This window comes from Heterodontus francisci, unplaced genomic scaffold, assembly GCF_036365525.1.
Source record: "Heterodontus francisci isolate sHetFra1 unplaced genomic scaffold, sHetFra1.hap1 HAP1_SCAFFOLD_99, whole genome shotgun sequence".
Lineage (NCBI taxonomy): Eukaryota > Metazoa > Chordata > Chondrichthyes > Heterodontiformes > Heterodontidae > Heterodontus > Heterodontus francisci.
In genome coordinates, this window is record NW_027141580.1 from 3,740,839 (window position 1) to 3,762,924 (window position 22,086).

At 43.7% G+C, this 22,086-nt stretch overlaps 1 non-coding gene across 1 annotated transcript; it reads left to right on the forward strand.

The window, feature by feature from the left end:
* The first annotated feature begins 347 nt into the window (after positions 1-347).
* Positions 348-420, forward strand: trnac-gca (transfer RNA cysteine (anticodon GCA)). Its single transcript has one exon. It is a non-coding gene; the product is annotated as a tRNA-Cys (tRNA).
* Positions 421-22,086: the final 21,666 nt, after the last annotated feature.

Below are 22,086 nucleotides of genomic sequence, written 5' to 3' on the forward strand. Positions count from 1 at the left end.
TAATGGCAGGGTTGTGAGTTTGAGTGCCATTCTGTTTTTCCCTTTTTTCAGGCTTCATGAGCAGAGAGTACAGGGAGTGTTTGAAATGAGCGAGTCTCGCTTTGATTCAGGACTCTTACCTCTCTGCAGCATCCCACAATGAAAGATTGAATTTGCTCTCATTTCATTCTCAGCTCAGGGTCTGTGCGGCTCAGTGGCACTTCTGGCTGTCTCCCGCTTCACAATCCATCAGTACTGAGAAAGCAATGGGGAATATTACTGACATGTTGTGTTCTTTAATTTTTTGGAAAACTTGATTGTATGTATTTTCTTCCAAAACAAGGACACCAAGCCAATGTTAATGTCGGGCTGAAATAGCTCAGTTGGGAGAGCGTCAGACTGCAAATCTGAAAGACCCGGGTTCAATCCTGTGTTTCAACAATTCCGCTTCTTTATGCGTCCCTTGCCTTGGTTCTGATTTTCCAGTTGCACAATTTACTTTGAAATTATTTACCAAGCACCAGTGGATTGGATTTGAGAAACAACACAGAGTCATTTACAGCACAGAAGGTGGTCGTTTGGCCTATCATGTCCATGCTGGCTCTCCCCGGAGCAATCTATTCAGTTCCACTCACCAACTCGATCCTTTTCCTCCTGCAAGTTTCTTTCCTTCAAGCATCCATCCAATTTCCTTTTCAAGTCATTGATTGTCTCTGCTCCACCACACTCTTGAGCCAAGTCATTACCACCCTCAACATAAAAAAGTTCCACCTCATCAAGGATGGGAAATACATATATCTTCTATATTTGCTTATTCTCTATTTCTATGAGAATAGAATGGTATTCAACATGAAAGGAAACCCAAAAATCTTTGAGCAGCATGTAAATGATAAGTGGGTAGTAAGAGGTTGAGTAGGGCCTATTAGGGACAAAAAGGATAATATATGCTTCAAGGTGCAGGGCAACGTTAATGTACTTAATGAGTACTTTTTATCAGTGATCACTAAGGAAGTGGAATTGGCCAAAATATCAGTAGAAGTGAAGAGAGTAGAGGGAATGGGGAGAGTACAAATTGAGAGAGGGAGGTACTAGAAAGGCTGGCTGTGCTTCGGGTAGATAAAGCAGCTGGTCCGGATGGCTTGCATCCCAGATTGCGAAAGGAACTGCGGATGCAGATAACGGAAGGGTTCGGTATAATCTTCCAACCTTCCCTGGATACGGGGGAGGTGCCAGAGGATAAATAGTAGCAAATACGACGCCCTTATTCAAGAAAGGGTGTAAGGACAGTCCGGCTAACTACAGGCCAGTTCGATTAACAGCAGTGGTGGGTAAGGTTTTTGAAAGAATAATCAGGGTAAAAAATCAACAGTCACTTGGAGAGGTTTGAGTTAATTAAGTAGAGTGAGCATGGATTTATAAATGGAAGTTCATGCTTGACTAATCTAATTGCATTTTTTGATGAACTAACAGAGCAGGTTGATGAAGGGAATGCAGTGGATGTTGTTTATGTGGATTTTAAGGAAGCGTTTGACAAGGTACCACATAAAAAGCCGGATAACAAAATTGAGGTTCGTGGTATAGGAGGGTCAGTGTCCAATTGGATAGAAAATTGGTTTAAGGACAGAAAACAGCGAGTCTTATGAAATGGTTCTTTGTCAGACTGGAGGTTAGTCGACAGTGGTGTTCCCCAAGGGTCAGTGCTAGAACCACTGCTTTTATTGCCAAAGATAAATGACTTTGATCTTGGAATATTGAGTAGAATCTCAAACTATCCCGATGACAACAAACTTGGAGGAGTGGCAAACAGTGAGGATGATATGAACTGCCTGCAACAGGACAATGGTAGGCTAGCAGAATGGGCAGACAGGTGGCAGATGGGATTTAATAGTGACAAGTGTGAGGTGATGTATTTTGGCATAAGGAATAGGGAGAGGCAATATATACTTAATGGCACAGTTCTGAAGAGTGCTGGAATAGAGGGACTTGGGGTTCATGTGCATCAATCTTTGAAGGTGGCAAGACATATTGCGAGAGTGGTTAGCGAAGCATATGGGATCTTGGGCTTTATAAATAGAGGCATTGAGTACAAAGCAGGGAAGTTATGCTGAACCATTATAAAGCTCTGGTAAGGCCCCAATTGGAGTGTTGCTTCCAGTTCTGCTCAGCGGACTTTGGAAAGAATGTGAGGGTCCTTGAGACGATGGAGAGGAAATTCACCAGAATGGATTCAGGGATGGGGGATTTTAGTTACAAGGTTAGGTTGGAAAAGCTAGGGCTGTTCTGCCTGCATCAAAGGAGAGTGAGGGGAGAATTGATTGATGTGTTCTCGGCTATGACAGTTTTAAATAAGTTGGCAAGGAAACATTGTTCCCGTTAACTATTGGTACAAGGACTAGGGGATACAGACTGAAGGTTTTGGGCAGGAGATACAGGGGGAATGTGCGCAAGAACTTTTTTACACAGTGATTGGTGATGATCTGTAACTCGCTGCCCACGAGGGCGGTGGAAATGGAGACAATCGAGGATTGCAAAAGGAATTTGAATGGGCACTTGAAGGAAATAATTTTACAGGGCTATGGGGATCGAGCAGACATGTAATAACTCGTCTCCACTCCTGGTATTTCTAAATCCCACACATTCAATGTAATGTGAACAATTATTTCCTGTTGTGTCTCTCTCCGATTTGTAAACTTCACTGCATTGGAGTGAAGTGACATCTACTGGGAAGAAACAAGAACTGCCGTGATGAGATCAGCCATGATTGTGTTGAATGGCAGAGCAGGCTCGAGTGGCGGAATTGCCGACTCCTGCTCCTAGTTCTTATGTTCATAGAATCATACAGCACAGAAGGAGGCCATTCGGCCCCATTGTGCCTCTGCTGACTCTCTAACAAAAAGATGCAATTAGTCCAACCCCCTGCCTATTTCCCCATAATCCTGGAGAATTTCACTTTGAAATATTTGTCCAATTCCTTTATGAATGTTATAATTGAATCTGTTTCAACCACCCTGTCAGACAATTCATTCCAAATCCGAATCAGTTACTGGGTAAAAAGATCTCTCCTCACCTCCCCTTGACATTTGTGGCCAATTATTTTAAATCTGTGTCCTCTGGTTACTGACCCCCAGGACATTGGAAACAGTTTCTTCCTCTCCACCCTATGAAAATCCTTCATGATACTGAACACCTCGATTAAATCTTCCCTTAACCTTCTCTACTCTGAGGAGAACAATCCCAGCTTCACCAGCCTGTCCAGAGAACTGAAACCCCTCATCTCTGGTATCACTCTAGTAAATCCCCTCTGAATTGTCTCAGAAGCTTTGATGTCCTTTCTAAAGCCTGGTGCCCAGAACTGGACACATTACTCGAGCTGAGATCGAGCCAGTGTCGCCCACATCCCACGAACGAATAAAAAAACGCCCCCTAACCAGTCCCCAATTCTTAAGCAATTATAGACGCTCCCTGACCAGTACCCAAATCTTATTCATTTAGAGTCGCTCCCTGACCAGTACCCAACTTTTATTCATTTAGAGACGCTCCCTGCCCAGTCCCCAATTCTTATCCATTTGTCGACGCGGTTTCGGGAAGCCTCACCGGGAAAAGCTTCACCGCCACCATCCGCAGAGATACAGATGGGATTGTTCCATTTTATTGTGGCCCTGAGGCCCTGCTCCAGCTGTGTGAGCCCGCAAAGGGCGCGATCTTCTCGCACTTTGTGAATATCCCGATCCAACTCCGAACCCGCAGCTCCAGCTGCTGACAGAGCTGTCTCCACTGCGCCTGCGCGCCCCGCTCTGATAACAGATCGGGCGGATTCTAGGCCGCTGAGCATTCTGGGTACCACAACTGTCATTAATGCTATTCTTTCAGCTGATAGGTTTTATTACGTACATTTCATGACCTGGGGTCGTCGTGTGTGTTTTCGTTTGCACCTGTCAATGCCTGGGAGGAAAGAGTCAGCTTCACTTTGTAGCCATGAGTTTCTGGTGTCAGAAAGTGGTGTTTAACTCAGTATATTTCAGTTTTTGGTCTGTGACTGTGGGTATTATTCAGTACCTGTTTGTTTCTGCTATTGCTATGTGAGTTTCACCACATATCTTTCAACAACTTGCATGCGAGCATCAGCTTTTGTCTCTTTCTATCAGTTTCTGAGAAGTGAGAAAGGGTTTTATTCTATCCCTATCAGTTTCTGTTACATGCATGTGTCTTTAATCTGCACCTCCTCTGCGTGTGTCTTCTTCTCTGTACTTGTAGGTGAGTATGTGTTTTGCTTTGTATCTCTCAATCTTTGAAGTGTGAGCCTGGGTTTGTACCTAATTTCCTTTGTATCTTGCAGTTGGGATATGAAAGAAAGATTTTTACACGTGACCAGCCAACTGCTGCTAAGTGATTGTGGGTTTCACACTGTATCTGTCAATTTCTTGTCTGGTAATGTGAAGTTTACAGTGTACCTGTCAGTTTCTAGTCTGGGACTGAGTTGGTTTTACTCTGTCCTGAGCATTCGCTGGTATGTTAGTGTGGGGTTTACATTGTACCTGTCAGTTTCTTGTATGTGAGTGTTGATTTCACTCTGAAAAGAATCATCGAACATAGAATAGTTACAGAACAAAAGGAAGCCATTCAGCTCATTGTGCTTGTGCTGCTTCTCTGCACGAGCAACTCAGCTCATGCCACAGACTCATGTATTCCATGAAAACATGCAATTTCTTTCACTTCAGATAATTATCTTATACCATTTTGAAAGCCATGGTTGAATCAGGCTCCATCACACTCTCAAGCAGTGCATATCAGGTCTTAACCACTCGCTGTGCAAAAGAAGTTTTTCCTCATGTTGCCTTTGGTTCTTTTGCCATTCACCTTAAATCGGTGTCCTCTGGTTACAGAGCGTGAATAATATTCCCCATTGCTTTCTCAGCACTGATGGATTGTGAAGCAGGAGACAGCCAGAAGTCCCACTGAGCCGCACTGACGCCGAGCTGGGAATGAAATGAGATGAAGTTCAATCTTTCACAGTGAGATGCTGCAGAGAGATAAGAGTCCCGAATCAAAGTGAGACTTTCTCATACTTTTGCTGAATTTCATTTCAAACACTCCTTGGACTCTCTGGTAATGAAGACTTTAAAAAGGGAAAAACAGAATGGCACTCCAACTCACCACCCTGAAATTAAAAGTTTAATGTTCGACTGACTGAACTGTCACTTCTACTCGGTCTCTTATTGGATGGATGCAACTGTGTTCTTCAACGCAGGGGTGGCATTCAAAACCTCCCATGAGTCCACATGTCAGACTGAGTTCCATGTGGTAGACTCAAGCAAAGGAAATCTTCTCAGTTCCAAAACTATCAGTGAGTTGAAGCTCATGACGATCATCATCATCAGAGGTCAGAACTACGTGGTGAAAGAAAACACCCTGAAGAAGGATCCACAATTATTCAAAGGCTTCGACACAGTGAAAAACAAGAAAATCAATGAGTCAATGCAAGCCAAACAACAGAAATGGGAAAGGTTTCCTTTCCATACCAGAACCCAGTTCTGTTGTTTTTTGGAGCCAGGCTTCAGTTAAAGTTACAACTTTATATTCCTACTTGGCTCTCTGTACATTTCATTCATTCCAATTTTGTCGACAAGCTCTTTGAATCCAGCCCTCTGGTCCTCAAGCAGGCTCCATATGGAAATCAATTCCGCCTTCTGCAAGGCTGAATCCAATCGATGACCTTGAACTAAAAACACCAAAAAAGAAGGGCTTGTGCAGCGTTTGAACCCAGGATCTCTCACACATTAATTAATCGCTCACCCTAAGCAAGAATTCTTTTGGGCCTCCTTATCTCGAGAGACAATGGATACGCGCCTGGAGGTGGTCAGTGGTTTGTGAAGCAGCGCCTGGAGTGGCTATAAAGGCCAATTCTGGAGTGACAGGCTCTTCCACAGGTGCTGCAGAGAAATTTGTTTGTTGGGGCTGTTGCACAGTTGGCTCTCCCCTTGCGCCTCTGTCTTTTTTCCTGCCAACTACTAAGTCTCTTCGACTCGCCACAATTTAGCCCTGTCTTTATGGCTGCCCGCCAGCTCTGGCGAATGCTGGCAACTGACTCCCACGACTTGTGATCAATGTCACACGATTTCATGTCGCGTTTGCAGACGTCTTTATAACGGAGACATGGACGGCCGGTGGGTCTGATACCAGTGGCGAGCTCGCTGTACAATGTGTCTTTGGGGATCCTGCCATCTTCCATGCGGCTCACATGGCCAAGCCATCTCAAGCGCCGCTGACTCAGTAGTGTGTATAAGCTGGGGATGTTGGCCGCTTCAAGGACTTCTGTGTTGGAGATATAGTCCTGCCACCTGATGCCAAGTATTCTCCGAAGGCAGCGAAGATGGAATGAATTGAGACGTCGCTCTTGGCTGGCATACGTTGTCCAGGCCTCGCTGCCGTAGAGCAAGGTACTGAGGACACAGGCCTGATACACTCGGACTTTTGTGTTCCGTGTCAGTGCGCCATTTTCCCACACTCTCTTGGCCAGTCTGAACATAGCAGTGGAAGCCTTACCCATGCGCTTGTTGATTTCTGCATCTAGAGACAGGTTACTGGTGATAGTTGAGCCTAGGTAGGTGAACTCTTGAACCACTTCCAGAGCGTGGTCGCCAATATTGATGGATGGAGCATTTCTGACATCCTGCCCCATGATGTTCGTTTTCTTGAGGCTGATGGTTAGGCCAAATTCATTGCAGGCAGACGCAAACCTGTCGATGAGACTCTGCAGGCATTCTTCAGTGTGAGATGTTAAAGCAGCATCGTCAGCAAAGAGGAGTTCTCTGATGAGGACTTTCCGTACTTTGGACTTCGCTCTTAGACGGGCAAGGTTGAACAACCTGCCCCCTGATCTTGTGTGGAGGAAAATTCCTTCTTCAGAGGATTTGAACGCATGTGAAAGCAGCAGGGAGAAGAAAATCCCAAAAAGTGTGGGTGCGAGAACACAGCCCTGTTTCACACCACTCAGGATAGGAAAGGGCTCTAGATCCTAGATCTACCCCTAGATCAACATGCCACTGATATCAGAACCTCCTTTTAGCTCCTGTGGAATTTCACTGGCAGCCAAAGCCGATCATCCATTTTTTTTCAGAGCAAAGCAACATCCTGCAAATTCTGAAATAAAAACAGAAAGTGCTGGAAATGTTCAGAAACTCTGGCAGCATCTGTGGAGAGAGAAACAGAGTTAACCTTTCAGGGCGTTTCACTTTTATTTGAGCCATCCTTTCACACTGCTTCTGTCCACCCAATCTCACTTTCTATTCTATCTCGATTCCACCCACTCACTACCAAAATACATTTATCATGAATTCCTCATATCTTTTAATAATGACAATTTTATATTTCTGGCCTTTGCTTTGGACTACACCACAAGTGGAATCATGTCTCCATCAACCCAATCAAACCCCTTCACTATTTCCTCACATTGCAATGTTTATTTCACCCTGACAGACGATGGAGTATCTGCTGCTTGGTTGCAGTTCTTGCTTCCTGCCAGTAGATGTCACCTAACTCCAGTGCAGTGAAGTTGACAAATCTGAGAGCCACACAACTAGAAAAATTGTTCACATTGTCGTGAACAAGTCCCTCTATTCCTGCACACTCTTTAGAACTGTGCCATTAAGTATATATTGCCTCTCCCTATATCTTCTGCCAAAATGCATCACCTCACACTAGTCACTATTAAATTCCATCTGCCACCTGTCTGCCCATTCTGCTCGCCTATCATTGTCTTGTTGCAGGCGGTTCATTTCATTCTCACTGTTTGCCACTCCTCCAAGTTTGGTTTTATCGGCATATTTTGAGATTCTGCTCGATATTCCAAGATCCAAGTCATTTATCTGTAGCAAAAAAAAGCAGTGGTTCCAACAGTGACCCTTGGGGTAGAGCACTGTATTCTGTACAATTTTGGTTTCCTTATTTTGTATTTATTTAGAGATACAGCACTGAAACAGGCCCTTCAGCCCACCGAGTCTGTGCTGACCAAAAACCACCCATTTTTACTAGCCCTACAGTTATCCCATATTCCCTACCACCTACCTGCACTAGGAGCAATTTACAACAGCCAATTTGCCTATCACCTGCAAGTCTCTGGCTGCGGGAGGAAACCAAAGCACCCAGCAAAAACCCACATGGTCACAGGGAGAAGTTGCAAACTCTGCACAGGCAGTAGCCAGAATCAAACCTAGGTTTTTGGAGCTGTGAGGTTGCGGTGCTAACCACTGTACCGCCCATGACAATGCCACTACGCCATCACGTCCCCTTATCTAAGGAAGGATAGACTTGTCAAAGAGGGAATGAAATGGAGATTCACCAGACTAATCCCCTTATGATGAGATACTGCAGAAACTGGGCCCAAATTCTCTGGAGTTTCAAAGAATGAGAGGTGATCTCATTGAAACTTACAACATTCTTACAGGGTGTGACAGGGTAGATATGGATAGGATGTTTCCTCTGTCTAGTGAGTCTGGAAGAAGGGGACACAGTCTCAGAATAAGGACAGGCCATTTGAGACTGAGATGAGCAGGAATTTCTTTACTCAGAGGATGGGAAATCTGTGGAATTCTTTATCCCAGAGGGCTGTGGAGCCTCAATTACTGAACATATTCAAGACAGACATCAATAGATTTCTAAATACTACCGGGATCAAGGGATATGGAGATAGCAGGGAAAAATGGCAAAGAGGGATATGGTCAGCCACGATCTGTTTGAATGGCAGAGCAGGCTCAATGGGCTGATTGGCCTAATGCCCCTATTTCCTATCATCCTTTGAATCCCAATAGCGTACATCAGACGTTAGACCGAGCTATGCATTACATACGAGTTCAAAAATCCCACAGAGATTAAGACTGAAAGATACAGTATCAATTCCATGACTACAAAGTGAAGGACTTGGAGCTTGCAGACCAGCCCATGTATAAGATTGAAAGTTATGTTTTCATTCACAATCGTTTTCACAGAGCTAAGTATTGAATACCAATCCACAACTTGTACAGGACTACCAAATAAAACCTACAACTGTAAAATACAGTTAATCCATATTTTAAATTAAACACAACACAAACAAATATAGATACATTAAGAGAGCGGGAAACAGTGAGAGCAGAGTAGAGCATAAAGAGCCCGGGGTGGGGAGAGAGAGAGAGCAAGCAAGGGTTCACTCAGAGAGCAGGAAACGGTGAAAGCGGAGTGGACAGGAGACCAAGCATGCTGGAGTTTGGAAACAAAGTGAATAGTGACATCACAGGAAAGCTGCAAGGTGACTGGTTGTGATTAACGACTGTTCGGGAGTAACAGTAAATAGTTAGTACACCACTGTTCGGTTGGGTGTGTAAATGGCTGGGTTATAGCATTTCAACAATAGGCAGAATAAAAAGAGTATACATTAAGTATTAATGATAAGGGACAAGTGAATCGTTGGTGAGTTTTTGGGAGTAAGGTTTATCTTAACTAGTGAACTGTATTGATTTTTAGTGGGATTTATCAGTACTAGTAAAGTTTTATTTATAATTCTAATGTGTTGTAGTACTGTTAAGGTTTTTTTAGCAGTAGCAAAGGGTCAACTAATGGCAGGGGTGTTTCAACCTTGAGAGTGCACCTCCTGTGATATGTGGGAGCTCCAGGATGCTTCCACTATCTTAGAGAACCATTTGTGCCAGGAAGTGCTCTCAATTGTGGCAGCTTGAGCTCTGGGTTTTGGAACTTGAGTGGCAGCTGGTGACACTGCAGTGCATTCGTGAGAAGAGAGCTACATGGATAGCACGTTTATAGATGTGGTCACCCCACAGCTTAAGAGTATGCATGGAGAGAGGGAATGGGTGATCAACAGGCAGTCAAAAAGAATCGAGTAGGTAGTGCAGGACACCCTGACTGCATGACACTCTCCAACGGGTATTCAGTTCTGAATATGGAGGACAGTGATGCTTCCCTGGGGAGTGCAGCCAGAGCCAAGTCCATGGCACCATGGGTGACTCAGCTGCAAAGGGAGGTACAAGGAAGACTGGAAAAGCCATAGTGATAGGTGATTCAATAGTCAAGGGAACAATCAGGCATTTCTGTCGCCGCAGACATGAATCCAGGAATGGTATGTTGCCTCCCTGGTGCCAGGATCAAGGATGTCATTGAGCAGTTACAGAGCATCCTGAAAGGGGAGGGTGAACAGCCAGCAGGTGTGGTCCACATCGGAACAAACAACATAGGTAGAAATAAGGATGTTGTCCTGCAGTCAGAATTTGGGGAGTGAGGTAAGAAATTTGCAAACGGGACATCAAAAGTAATAATCTCCAGATTGCTCCCAGTGCCAAGCGCAAGTGAGTTCAGGAATAGAAGGATAAGACAGATGAATGTGTGGCTGGAAAGATGGTCCAGGAGGAATGGCATTAGATTCTTGGGACTGGTCGGACGGGTTGCACCTCAACAGAGCTGGGACGGAGTTCCTTGCGGGGCATTTTGCTCGTGCTGTTGGGGAGGGTTTAAACTAGTTTTCCAGGGGGATGGGGACTGGATGGTAGAGTCAGATGGGACAAAATCAGAAATGAAAATGGAAGGCAGAGAATTAATTGATGAGTCTGGAAAACTGAGGAAACAAAGTTTAGAAATTTAAAAAAGTGTTTGGCAGTGCTCAAGTGTATCTATTTGAATGCAAGGAGTATAGCAAATAAAGCAGATGAGCTGAGGACAGATAGACAGGTGGCAGTATGATATCATAGCTCTGAGAGAAACATGGCTTAAGGAGGGACAGGAATGGCAGCTCAACAGTCTTGGTTACAGGGTTTTCAGACACGATAGGGAGGGAGATAAGAAAGGAGGGAGAGTGGCAATTTTTGTCAAAGCAACAGTGCGGCAGCAATAGAAAGGGATTTTAACCACCCAAACATTAACTGAGATAGTTTTAGTGTGAAAGGAATTGAGGGAGCAGAATTCTTGTGATGCATTCAGGAGAAATTTTTAGCGAATATGTAGCAAGTCCAACAAGAGAGGGTGCAGTTTTAGGAAATGAAGATGGGCAGGTGGAAGGAGTGGCAGTGGGAGAGCATTTTGGTGGTAGTGATCATAATTCAGTCAGTTTTAACATAATTATGGAAAGGACAAGGATACAACAAGAGTTAGTGTTCTCAATTGGGGCAAGGCCAACTTTACTAAGCTGAGGAGTGATTTAGCGAAAGTGGACTGGAAACAGTTACTTGAAGGTAAATCAGTGTCAGATCAGAGGGAAGAATTCAAGGGGAGATTCCAGGGGTTCAGAGTCAACATGTTCCCTCAAAGAAAAAGGGTGGGAAGGCCAAATCTAGAGCCCCATGGATGTCAAGGAGCTTATGGGTACGATATGGCAATAAAGGAAAGATTATGCCCGACACAGAGAACTCAATACTACAGAAGGCCAAGAGGTCTATAGAATGTGGAGGGGGGAAATGAACGTTGAAATTAGGAAAACTAAGAGAGGCATGAAAGAATATTGGCAATCAAAATCAAGGTAAACACAAAGATGTTTTATCAATACATTAAAAGTAAAAGGATAACTAAGGAAAGCGTAGGGCACAGAAAAGACCATAAAGGTAACCTATGACACTGTCGGTGCAGAAGATGTTGGCATTGTTCTTAATAAATACTTTGCATCTGTCTTCACAAAAGAGGGGGGCGATGCAGATATTGTAGATAAGGGAGAGGGGTGTGAAGTATTGGATATGATCAACAGAGGGAGAGAGGACATACTAATGGAATTAGCTTATTTGAAAGTTGATAAATCACCAGGGATGGATGAAATGTACCTCAGGCTGTTAAAAGAAGCAAGAGAGGAAATAGCGGAAGGTCTGACCATCGTTTAACAGACCTCACTGGATACAGGTGTTGTGCTGGAGGATTGGAGGACTGCTAACATTGTACCTCTGTTTAAAAAGGGAATGAGGGATAGACCGAATAATTACAGGCCAGTCGGTCTAACCTCAATAGTGGGAAAATTATTGGAATCTATTCAGAGAGACAGGATAAAATGTCACTTAGAAAGGCACAGATTAATCAAGGATAGTCAGCATGGATTTGTTAAGGGAAGATCTTGTCTGAACAACTTGATCGAAATTTTGAAGAATTAACAAGGAAAATAGATGAGGGTAGTGCAGTTTATGATATAGTCTACATGGATGTAAATGTAGGGGGCATGATCAAGAAGTTTGCAAATGACACAAGGATTGGCTGTGTGGTAAATAGCAAGGAGGATAGCTGCAGGCTGCAGGAATATCTTGATGGTCTGGTCAGATGGGCAGAAAAATGGCAAATGGAATTCAATCCAGAGAAGTGTGAGGTCATGCATTTGGGGAGGGCAAACAAGGCAAAGGAATACACGATTAATAAGAAACTGCTGAGAGGTGCAGAGAAAGTGAGGGACCTTGGAGCAAATGTCCAAAGATCCTTGAAGGTAGCAGGACAGATCGATAAGGTGGTAAAAAGGCACATGGAATCCTTTCTTTTATCAGCCGAGGTATAGAATACAAGAGCAGGGAGGTTGTACTGTAACTGTATAAATCATTAGTCAGGCCACAACTTGAGTACCGTGTGCAGTTCTGATCACTTCATTACAGAAAGGATGTAATTGCCCGAGATAGGGTACAGAGGAGATTTACGAGGATGTTGCCGGGACTGGAAAAATGCAGCTCTGGGGAAAGATTGGAGAGGATGGAGCTGTTCTCCTTGGAACAGAGGAGGCTGAGGGGAGATCCGACTGAAATGGACAAAATTTTGCGGGGCCTGTATAGAGTTGAACTGAAGGGCCTGTTCACCTTAGCAGAGAGGTCAGTGACTAGGGGAATAGATTTAAGTGATTGGTATAAAGATTACAGAGGAGATGAGGAAAAGTTTTTTTTCAGCCAGAGGGTGGAGTGGGTCTGGAACTCACTGCCTGATAGGGGAGTTGAGACAGAAACCCTCAACTCATTCAAAATGAGTCTGGATATACACCTCAAATGACGTAATCTGCAGGGTTGTGCACCAAATGCTGGAAGGTGGGATTAGAATGGGTGGACCGTTTTCATCTGGCACAGACACAATGGGTCAAGTGGCCTCTTCCTGTGCCATAAACTTACTTTGATTCTATAAATTACCCAGCTGCTGCAGTGGAATTTGAACTCATGTCTCTGGTCCATTAGTGGAGACTTTTGGATTACTCGTCCTGTAAAGTAACCACAAAATCACCATACCCCTGGATGAGAGTTTTTACAGGTTTGTAATTTTATTTTCAGATACGGCACTGAAACAGGCCCTTCAACCCACCGAGTCTGTGCCAACCAGCAACCACCCATATACACTAATCCCACATTAATCCCATATTCCCTACCACATCTTCACACTCGGGGCAATTTACCTAACAACCTGCAATTCTTGGGCTGTGGGGGGAAACTGGAGCACACAACAGAAATCCACCTGGTCACAGGGAGAACTTGCAAACTCCGCACAGGAAGTACGCAGAACTGAACCCAGGTCAGTGGAGCTTTGAATCTGCAATGCTAACCACTGTGCCACTGTGCCGCCATAATGTGGAGTTCAGTCGACACAAATGGAATTGATAATCTATTTCACTCTGATCATGTATGAGATATTTTTGGCTGGAAAATAATGCGTATCATAGACAACTGTATTTTTTATTTCCGCAGTCTGGGTGAGTTCTGTCCAGGCATCTAATTTACATCACAGTTCACACTTCATATCAGCATTGCTCAATCTGATACTGTATGTGATTTTTGGACTGGCAATGATTAGATCAATCTACACTAATGGAATTGATACTGTATGAGTTTTTGGAATAGTATGTAATGTTTAGGTCAATGTGCACTAATAAAATTGATACTGTATTTCAATTTGATATTGTATGAGTTTTTAGAATGGTATATAATGTTTAGATCAATCTACACTAATGGAATTGATACTGTATTTCAGTTTGATATTGGATGAGTTTTTTGAATGGTATATAATGTTTAGATCAATCTACACTAATGGAATTGATACTGTATTTCAGTTTGATATTGGATGAGTTTTTTGAATGGTATATAATGTTTAGATCAATCTACACTAATGAATTGATTCTGTATCTTTCAATTTCACAGCGTGCGTGAATTCTGAACTGGTATCCAATTTGTGTCTCAGCTGACAATATCTTTCAGCATTTTTGAAACTTTCACTGCAATGAATGTTGGACTTGTATGTAACTTGTATCTCAGGGTACACTATGGGGATGTTTAAACATCCTTTATAATGAATGGGTGTGAGCTTTGGGTATGATATTTAATTTAAATCTCAGGGTACATCATTAGCTTAGATTCTGTGCCATTCAATCAGTAACGTGTGACAAATCTATCTGATATTTAATTGCTAGCTAAGTCTGCATTATATTTAGATTGACACATTGCATTTCAATCTGCTAGTGGGTGTGATTTTGACCTGGGATTGATGCATCTGACTGTCAGTGGGACTGAATTGGTGCGAAATGGAAACAACTTCTTTTTCTCCTGCTTTGTTTGATTGAAAATGTGTCTCTGGAGCTTGGAATCAATGTGGGCCTGACTACTTCTGCAGTCTGAGACTACGGAACTGATGAACTGTCTATCCCTCTGTACTCTGAGTGATAATGTACCTACTGTGTGTGAGAGGAGTTGGCTGCACTGTTCCTTGTGCCTCGAGTGTAGCAACCATCACATTCATCACAATGCCTTCAAATATTTGCCTGTATGAAGAAAAAATATATCTTATAACTCAAGAACAGGTGAGGGGCAAAATATCAAAGAGGTGAATTTAATTTCTCAATTAATAATCATTAAGAACACCCACTAATGAAAACCAGTGTCAGTATCAGCCTCCACTGAAGTACTGAAGCTCCCAGCTCCTGCATCACAAGTGTTCTGGGCAGATCCATCCAGACAAAACACTGCATTGGGATGGTCCCAACTGCTCTATGCTCTTCACATATTTCCAGCCATCCTGCTTCATATGCACAAATTGTAAAAAGTGAAGCCCGATTAGTATATCCCTCAAATCATTTCTCCCCATACACTTGTTCATTTGTTCCACATCCCCTTAAGTGCATCAATACTATTCACCCCAACCGCTCCCTGTGATAGCAAATTCCAGATTCTATCCATTCACTGCATAAATACATTTTTCATGAATTCCTCATTGGTTTTATGAATGTTGATTTTATATTTTTGGCTCTTATTTCAGAAACCACCACAAGTGGAAACGTGTCTCCGTGTATTCTATAAAAGCCCTTCACTATTTCCTCACTTTATTTCCTTTGTTCCTGGGATATTGGCATCGCTGGCTATGCCAGCATTTATTGCCCATTACAAATTGCCCTTGACAAAGTGGTGGTGAGCTGCCTTCTTGAGCCGCTGCAGTCCGTGCGATGCAGGAATACCAACAGTGCTGTTTGGAATGGAGTTCCAGGATTTTTACCCAACGACAATGAAGGAATGGCGATACAGTTCCAAGTCAGGATGGTGTGTGGCTTGGAGAGGAACTTGCTGGTGGTAGTGCTCCCTTGCATCTGCTGCCCTTGTCCTTCTCGGTAGTAGAGGTTCAGAGTTTGGAAGGTACTGTTGAAAGAGCCTTAGTTTGTTGCTGCAGTGCATCATTTAGATTGTACACACTGCTGCCACTGTGCATTCATGGTGAACGGAGTGAATGTTGAAGCTGGTGGATGGGGGCAATCAAGCAGGCTACTTGAGTGTTGTTGGAGCTGCACTCATCCAGGCAAGTGGAGAGTATTCCATCAAACTCCTGACTGGTGCCTCGTAAATGGTGGAAAGATGTAAAGATGTGGGGAGACAGGAGGTAAGTTGCTCACTGCAGAATTCCTAGCCTCTGACCTGCTTTTGTAGCAAATGCATTTATGTGGCTGGTCCAGTTCAGTTTATGGTCAATGGTAACTCCCCCAATGTTGATGGTGGGGGTTTCAGTGATGGTAATGCCATTGAACATCAAGTGGAAATGATTAGATTCTCTCTTGTTTGAGATGGTCATTGCATGGCATTTATGTGACGCAAATGTTATTAACCACTTATCAGCCCGAGCCTGGATGTTGTCCAGGTCTTGCTACATCTGGACACGGGCTGCTTCAGTATCTGAGGAGTCATGAATGGTGCTGAACATTGTGCAATCATCAGTGAACATCCCCACTTTCGGCCTTGTGATCCCACTTCTGATAAGTTGTCTTTTGACTTAACTAGAGGCATTTGGGAGCAGCGATGAAGAGCAAACAGAGAGCATGAAAGAATATTGACAAGCAAAATCAAAATGGATCCAAAGATGTTTCATCAATACATTGGAGTAAGAGGCAACTGAGGAAAGAGTAGGGCCCATCAGGGTGGAAGATGTGGGTATGTTTGTTAATGTTTACTTTACTGTCTTCACAAATGAGGGGGTGATGCATATATTGTAATTAAGGAGAAGGAGTGTGAAGTATTGGACATGATAAAGTGAGGGAGAGAAGATGTATAAATGGGATTAGCATCCTTGAAAGTGGATAAATCATCAGGACCGGATGAAATGTACCACAGGCTGTTAAAAGAAGCCAGGGAGGAAGTAGTGGAAGGTCTGACCATCAGTTTCCAATCCCTCACTGGATACAGGTGTGATGCCAAAGGATGGGAGGTCTCGTAACGTTGCAATGAAAGCAAAATTCTGCAGATGCTGGAAATCTGAAATAAAAACTATTAGCGCTGGAAATACACAGCAGGTCAGGAAGCATCTGTGGAGAGAGAAGCAAAGTTAATGTTTCTGTTCTGATGAAAGGTCACTGACCTGAAATGTTAACTTTGCTTCTCTCTCCACAGATGCTGCCAGATCTGCTGTTTATGTCCAGCACTTTTTGTTTTTATTGCTAACATTGCACCATTTTTGAAAAAGGAAGCGAGGGAACAATTAAAGGCCAGTCAGCCTAACCTCAATAGTGGGCGAATTATTGGAATTAATTCTGAGAGACAGGATAAACCGTCACTTAGAAAGGCACAGATTAATCAAATATCATCAGCATGGATTTGTTCAGGGAAGCTCCTGTCTGACGAACTTGATTGAATTTTTTGAAGAAGTAACAATGAGGATTGTGAGGATAGTGCAGTCGATGTGGTCTACATGGATTTTAGCAAGGCTTTTGACAAGGTCCCACATGGCAAACTGGTTAAAAAAACATAAAAGCGCATGCGATCCAGGGAAATGTCGCAAGCTGGATACAAAATTGGCTCAGTGGCAGGAAACAAGAAGGAATTGGTGACAGGTGTTTTTGCAACAGGAGGACTGTTTCCAGTGGTGTTGCACAGGGCTCAGAACTTGGTCCCCTGCTTTTTGTGGCATATATTAATGACATGGACATAAATGTAGAGGGCACAATCAAGATGTTTGCAGATAACACGAAAAGTGTCCGTGTTGTTGATAGGGAGGAGGATAGCTGTACAGTGCAGGAAGATATCAATAGAATGGTCAGGTGGGCAGAGAAGTGGTAAATGGAATTCAAATTGGACAAGTGTGAGGTGATGCATTTGGGAGGTCAAAAAAGGCAAAGGAATACACAATTAATGGGAGAACACTGAACGGTGCAGAGGAAGTGAGGGACGTTGGAGTGAATGTCCACAGATCCCTGAAGTAGCAGTACAGGTCAATAAGGTGGTTCAGCTGGTATATGGAATCCTTTCTTTTATTAACTGAGGTATAATGTATAAGGGTGACCTGGTATCCATGTCAATAAGTCACTGACAGCTAACATGCAGATGCAGCAAGCAATTAGAAAGGCTAATAGTATGTTAGCCTTTATCACAAGATGATTTGAGTACAGGAGTAGTGAAGTCTTGCTTCAATTGTATAGACCCTTGGTTCGACCGCACTTGGAGTACTGTTTGCAGTTTTGGTCTCCTTACCTTAGGAAGGATATTATTGACATGGAGGGAGTTCAACGAAGGTTCATCAGACTTGTTCCTGGGATGGTGGGACTGTTCTATGAAGAGAGATTGGGAAACTGGGGCTGTATTCTCTAGAGTTTCGAAGAATGAGAGGTGAACTCATTGAAACCTACAAAATACTTAAAGGACAGCCAGGGTAGATGCAGCTAAGATGTTTCCCCTGGGTGGGGAGTGGAGAACCAGGGGATGCATTTTCAAAATAAGCGGGAAGCCGCTTAGGACAGACATGTGAAAAAATGTTGTTATTCAGAGGGTTGTAAATCTTTGGAATTCTGTACCCCAGTGGGCTGTGGAAGCTCAGTCATTGAGTATGTTTAAAGCAGAGATTGACAGATTTCTAAATACAAATGACATAAGGGAATATGAGGAAAGTGTGGGGAAAAGGACATTGAACTGGATGATCAGCCATGATCATATTGAATGGCGGGGCAGGCTCGATGGGTTGAATGGCCGACTCATGTTCCTATGTTCCGAACCCCACATGATCAGCGAGGCACAGCCTCAGACCGACTTGTCGGGTGGTGTAAACAGATATCACTGCTTCTGATCTTCACCAGAACAGAGAGTGAGATATAACATTGATCATCAAACAGACTGTGAGAGAATGCAACAGAATAAAACACATGGAGAGACATTGTGGAATAACAAATAGATTAGATTGGAATGTTGAATTCTGATTGGAATGGATAAAACACCAGAAACAACAAATTAAATTGGGATTTTCATCACTATATTGATCTGAGACAGAAAAGCGAAACTGATGGAAAGAAGGGAAGAAGGAAGAAAAGAAAGAATGGAACTGTTCAATTTTTTTCAGTTTTTTCACTCGCCCATCAAAGCTGGATGAACAAAAGTTGCAAATAACAGAGAATTTCACCAAAAAGGGAGATTAAACGCTGCAGAAAGCTTGGATCGAAGGATGTCCCAACAGATCACCTGTTTAACTGTCTCCTCACTGGGGGATTTCAATCAGTGAGAAATATTATTCGCTACCTTTTTTTTGTTAATGAACCCAGAACTGTCACTTGGTGTTAATATCTGTGTTCCGACTCCTGAATAATAAAATTGTGAGTTTCTCGATATTTTCTGGACAAATTTCCTGCTGAAAGAGCTAAGAACTCTTTTCTAATTTACTCAATACTAGATACACACTCAACAAGCCTCCTAAGCTAGCATCCCTGGTGCTGCTCTCTCTTCTCCCAAACCTCATCTCATGTGACTGTTACATCATCACTCTGACAGTGGGAGGGGTTGATCCCACTGTCTTCAGCATTAACCCTTTACATCCTTATACTGCACTGTCTGTCCAAAAAAATCAGTGGAGGGAACTTGATTTATCGAAACACCAACAGCTGCCGGTTGAAAATCAACTCAACCCATCAGAGAGAGAGAGACTGTCAGAGAACTTACTGCATCCAGTCCTGACCCTGTCACACTCAGCAGATGCTCACCCAGACCCCACTCTCATCAACACTGAACATTTTTACTGAGACACTTCAAATACTGCTTATAAAAGGCAGGAAAGGTCAAAGTTCACACAGTTGCATTGAATAGAACAAAGTTTAATATCTTCTGACCTTTTCTCGGTAACCACGAGACATAGGTTTTCTTATTTGGTTCCTTTGATTTTTCTTGTTCCTGACTGACAAATATTCCATACCTCAGATAAACCCTCCCAATTGCGTCATGTCCCAGTCTCGGTTAAAAGCAACACATAATGACAGATGTCCTTGCATCACAGACGTGGGTGACCTGTTGGTCTCATGCTGATAGCAAGCTCACCGAAGAGCATGTCTTTGGCAAAGCGACCGTCATCCATTCGGTACACATGACCCAGTCAACAGAGTCACCGCTGACGCAAGAGGACAAACATGCTGCGGATCCCTGCACGCTGGTGTACCTCCGCATTCGGCACTCTGTCCTGCCAGGAGATGCCCAATATCCATCTGAGGCAGCGGAGGTGGAAGCTGTTCAGCTGCTTTTCTTGGCTTGCATAAGTTGTTGATGCTTCTCAACTATAAAGGAGGGTGCTGAGAACACAAGCCTGGTACAAGTGGAGCTTCGTATTTTTGGTCAGTTTGCTGTTGGTTCACATTGGTCTTCTCAACTATGACATGACAGCTGCAGCATTGACAATCCTGGTGCTGATTTCAGTATCAAGGGACAGATTGCTGGTAATTGTTGATCCTCCAAAGTGAGGTTGTCGATTTTGATGGAAGGTGGAGTCTCGACGTGCTGGCCCATAACTTTCATCTTCTTGATGCTGATCATCAGTCCAAACTCCTTGCAGGCCAGGGAGAACCGATATACAAACTGCTGCAAGAGAATTTCATTATGGGATGTCAGCACAGCGTCATCAGCAAACAGCATCTCACAGACTAGGAACTGACACATTTTAGTCTTGGCACGCAGTCTTGCCAAGATGAACAGCTTGTCATCAGCTCTGGTATGCAGGTGGACTCCCCCATCTGAGTCACTGAATGTTTACAATTGCAGCATGGAGAAGAGTATGCTAATTGTAAAGGATGTGAGCTGTGAGGAGTTAATAAGGAGGCTTCCAGGGGACTTGGATCTGATAAGTGAATGAAATGACAGATGGAACATAATATGAATAAGTGTGAAGTTATCCACTTTGGTAGAATAAACAGAAAGACAGAATATTTCTAAAATGTGAGAGTTTAGGAAGTGTTGATGTCCAAAGGGACCTGGGTGTCCTTGTTCATGAGACACTAAAAGCTCGCATGCAGGTGCAGCAATCAATTAGGAAGGCAAATGGTATGTTGGCCTTCACACAAAGGGTCTTGAGTACAGGAGTAAAGATGTCTTGCTGCAATTGTATAGAGCCTTGGTGAGACTGCGCTGGAGTATTGTGTACAGTTTTGGTTTCCTCATCTGAGGAAGGATATACATGCCATAGAGGGAGTGCAATGGACGGTCACCAGACTAATCCCTGGGATGAAGAAACTGGGCTTGTATTCCTTAAAGTTTCATTTAAAAGGCCATTTAAAACTGAGATAGGGTGGAGTTTCTTCTTTCAGAGGGTGGTGAATCTTTGGAATTCTCTACCCCAGGGGTCTGTGGAAGTTTAATCATTGAGCATGTTCAAGACAGAAATTGATAGAAACCTTGATACTCATGACATCAAGGGATATGGGGATAGCACGGGCAAGTGGTGTTGAGGTAGATGATCATCCATGATCTAATTGAATGGCAGAACAGGCTCGACGGGCTAAATGGCCTCCTCCTATGTTCCTCTGTTTCTGAGAGAGCTGTCACCAGGACACAGCCCTGCTTTACCCCACTGCTGATCGAGAAAGCATCTGATGTTGCTCCATGGTAACTGATGGAACTGTGCATGTTCTCGTGGAAAGAAGAGATGATGCCCAAGAGTTCAGGAGGGCAGCCTATGTTCCATCGCAGTTTGAAGAGTCCGTCTCTGCTGACAAGATTAAAGGCCTTGGTGATGTCTATAAAGACAATGTCGAGTGGTCTGTACTGTTCACAGTACTTCTCCTGTAACTGCCGAAGTGAGACAATCATGTCGACTGTCGATCTACCAGCTCTGAAGCTGCACTGAGACTCAGGATAGATGTGTGATGCCAGTGTCTGCAATCTGGTCAGAGCAATGTGAGCAAAGACCTTCCCCACAATACTTCGCAAGGAGATGCCTCAGTAATTTCTGCAGTCACTGTGATCCCCGATATTTTTGTACAAGGTGACAATGTTTGCATCACGCATGTTTCGAGGCGCAGATCTCTCCTTCCAACAGAGACACAGAAGTTCATGGAGATGCTACAGCTGTGCTGCTTTTCCACTTTTGATGATTCCAGGTGGAATACCATCATTTCCCGGGGCTTCATCACTGGCAAGACGGTCAATGGCGTTGTTGAGCTCTATGGTGGTGTCGCTGTCCAGCTCCTGCATGACAGGGAAGTCTGGAATGGTGCTGAGAGCTACTTCAGTGCCAATGTTCTCCGTTATGTAGAGTTCAAGGTAATGCTTCACTCACCTTTCCATCTGCTTGCTAGGTTCAGTGATGCGGCACAGTGGCGCAGTGGTTAGCACTGCAGCCTCACAGCTCCAGCGACCCGGGTGCAATTCTGGGTAATACCTGTGTGGAGTTTGCAGGTTCTCTCTGTGTCTGCGT